At 45.8% G+C, this 3527-nt stretch overlaps 1 long non-coding RNA gene across 1 annotated transcript; it reads left to right on the forward strand.

Annotated features, from left to right (window-relative positions):
- Positions 1 to 633: 633 nt before the first annotated feature.
- On the forward strand, positions 634 to 2156 carry LOC112988009 (uncharacterized). The gene is made up of 3 exons (XR_003260433.2): positions 634 to 744; positions 1019 to 1373; positions 1521 to 2156. It is a non-coding gene; the product is annotated as an uncharacterized LOC112988009 (long non-coding RNA).
- Positions 2157 to 3527: the final 1371 nt, after the last annotated feature.

The raw sequence follows: 3527 nt of genomic DNA on the forward strand, positions 1-3527 counted from the left end.
GCGCCTGCCCTCTCCCTGCGCCCTGTTGCAGGGTGCACAGCTGCCAGGCTCCCTCCGCCTCCCCTGTGGACAGTCTGGCCATTGCATCTGGCTTACCAGGGACTCGGGGCTTTAAAAGCTGCCAAAACTTGAGCCCCAGGTGGGAACTTGTCCTCTATGGCAGGTAACAGAGATTGTAACTTGCTGATTGGCAGAAATGAGGGGAACTGGTCTTACTGGTAATGCAATTGCCCTTTGAGATCACCCAAACAACATATGAAAAAGAAGTTGCCTAGAGGAGAGTCTGGCCTTTGAGTAAAAGCTGAAGGAAATTACTGTGGTACCTCAGGGGAGACTCTAAAGAACTGATTTAAGATGGGGTCAGAATAGTTCTTAGTACAAATTGCCCTGTGTAATTTCTTGTCTGCCAAGTGCCAGCCTATTTTCACTCTCAAATCCCTACATCTCCAAGAACCTTTCCTCCCATGATCTCTTTTCATCCTTCTTTCCTGAACTCTTAACCCATCTGCTTAAAATAGAGAGCATCTTTCCCTTCTGCTATGAAATACAGACTTACAGTTATCCTTAAAGAGGAAGCAGCCACTTACAGGTAGGTGAGTTTCTACATTGCTTGAGCTTCAGCTCTATCTTTTCAGCCCACCGGGGACCTGATTCCAGACAGAAAAATGTTTTGCAGCTGAACTGCATCTCACAAGCAACACTGTAAGTGCTCTGAAAAGAGACCAGAAAAGACAGTGACATCCTGTGAGTTGGAAACTTGTTTCTTTTGCCTCATAAGCACGTTTTCTCTGTGACTTTTCTTTGGGAAGTCTCTTAAAATCTGGTCATTGCTTCTCCCATCTAACTTCCCCTGTCACTGCTCTGCTCCTCTCTGGAGTGCTCTCAGGGCTGCTCAGAGGAGGCTATTGCTTGCCCTTTCTGCCCATCTCCCACTAAGACCTCTGCGATGTGCTGCAGTGTTTATTTCACCTCTGCTTGGTTGCTCAAATGTGTGGAGAGCTTCTCTTTGGTGTTGCAGACCCCTTCCCGCGGTTTAGATGAAAAGGCTGAGCACTGGACTGGGTGACTCACTCTGGCGCTAACTGGCAGAACCAGAAGATGAACTGGAAGAGCCTGAGCCCTGTGTGACGTTAAACCGCAGAACCAGCCTGTCTCCCTGCGTTAGAGACCTTGCCAGTACTGCCACCTCGAAGGCTAACATCTTGATCCTCTGCAGTTGCCGCTGCAGGTCCACGAAGACCTGACACTGCTCTCTCCTGCCCATGGCTCTCGCAAGAACTGACAGGCTGGGCTTCACCTCGGGGTTGCTGCTGGTCCATAGCAACAGTGGGAACGGCCATGGATGGAGCGGGAGCCTCAAAGAGGTTTTGCCAGTAAGCGGTGTAATTTAGTCTCTGCTCGGTGTTTTGATTTTGCCCAGCTGTGTCTGTGTGCATTTAGATTAATCCTGTTAGCTGGCAGGAGCGGGGCTGCCTGCTGTTTATCAAGAGTGCTTGTGTGATTTCTTATTTGATATGCAGTTGTCTTGGAGAGGAACCTTGCAGCCTCACTCCGCGCTGCGCCTGGGCTCTCTGCGGCAGACCTCTCCCGGGAGACAACAGGCAGAGCGGACGGGTGGCACACGGCCGTCCCCCTCCAGACCGTGTCGAGCGGCGGGGAAAAGGGCCGGCACCTCGGTCGCCCGGAGGGCCCAGATGTGTGACCGTCACGATCTGCCGGAGCACAAACTGGTCAGTTTATGTGCCTCATTTTGTGCTACAGCCTCACGGGACCTGGGACTTCTCCACATTGTGTTTTAGTCACCTGCAAGAAGCAGAAAAAGAGAAATCCTTCCTCACCTCAACAGAAATGTCTTAGGAACTGGAGTCTGAACTCTACCCCTCCCTTTGCCAGGGGAAGAATGGACATATGATTAAAATGAATTGCTCCTTTAACAAATTACCGCTCATTAGCCAAGCGACTGTGATTGTGTGCACACTTTTAGCCTGTCTTATCTATGAAATGAAAAGATATTACACTAAAAAAAAAATCCTAATGATTAACATAACTCAATTGCCTGGCAATAACTCTATCAGCATGTGATAAAAAGTGATACCCTATGTTCCTAATGGCCGTACGAATATAGCAGAATAATATAGCACAAAGCCTTGAACTCCTGTGTGTCTGGTTTAGTACAGAATATCTTGGCGGGTCCTAGGGCAAACTGAGGAGTTTGACCCTATGGTGACAGAGGCCGGGGCCCAGAATTGCTATCACGGATTGGAGAGAAGAGCTCTGCATTTTTATTTGTACACAAAGGGGTTTGTCACCTCCTTCACAGATTTCATTAGTCTAAGCCAGTCCTGTGTCCTAGACCTTTTTTTAATCCTACATAATATTCCAGTGGAACTTCTTGTCATTAGATGTGATGAAAACGGAGCATCCAGAGATGTTCAAATGAGGATTAATCATTTCTCTGGGTAATGAAAACACAAAGTTATTATGTTAGTTATGAAGGGCAAAAGTCCCTTATGCCTACTGAACATCAGAGTATGCTGAGATAAGATTTTTTTTTCTTGATTATTTCTCCACATTTCCCTTGCAGCTGTTCTTTTAACAGAAGAATGGATTTGGGAATATTCAGTCATTACATCTCCCTGAAATTATTTTTCTTAGAAGTATATCAAACAGTAAATGTTTCAGCTGGGAAAATTTTCCTTTTCCCATACTGATTTTTTTTTCCAGAATATGTGTTATTCTGTTTAAGTTCCTCTGCCTTTTTTTTTTTTTTTTTGATCATCTATGTTATTCCATCCTTCCATCATCTCTCAAGCATTTCAAACAAAATATTAACCACATTAACCATATTCTGTGTATGAATGTCTGTGCTGTTTGGCCATGGTGAGCTTATACAGCAATTGAAAAGGCATATTGCAGGTCTCCAGCTGCCCTCAGAACTCAGTACTTCCTTGAGAGCCATTTCATTTTGATCAAGAGCTGGTCTTTCAGCCTGGATGATTCTTGTTCATGTAAACCCGTTACACTGGAGCAATGAGGCTGGAAGAAGTCAGTCCATCAGCTACGATGTGCTCTGCCTTCTGCTGCAAAGCCAGTGTTCCCAGCGATGCCTGCAATCTCCTTAGGCAGAAGATGGAGTTGTGCCGTAATCCAGTGTTCCCGACACTAATAACACCTTTAATTTGCCAAGTGGTTTTCAGATGTGCTAAAATGTCTGCACAACGGTTGTTCTAACATGTATTTTTATGAAACTAGACTGCAGAACCATTTTCCACCACAGACTCCTGAACTAAAAGACAAGTGGCTGCAAAATGGGATTAGACAACTCTGAGGAAAACAATCCTCTCCCAGCTGGAGATTAGAACTCGAGTCCCTGCCTTGCTGCAGACTCCTCCTTTGACCTAAAGCAAATCTTACCTTTTCTGTGCTTTTGTTCTCTATGGTCTAGGGGATGGGGATTCACATTTGCTATAAGTGCTAGGAAAATAAATGCACCAGAGATTCTGATGCTCGGCTACTATACTAATAGG

The sequence above is a fragment of the Dromaius novaehollandiae genome, chromosome 21, assembly GCF_036370855.1.
Source record: "Dromaius novaehollandiae isolate bDroNov1 chromosome 21, bDroNov1.hap1, whole genome shotgun sequence".
Taxonomy (NCBI): Eukaryota; Metazoa; Chordata; class Aves; order Casuariiformes; family Dromaiidae; genus Dromaius; species Dromaius novaehollandiae.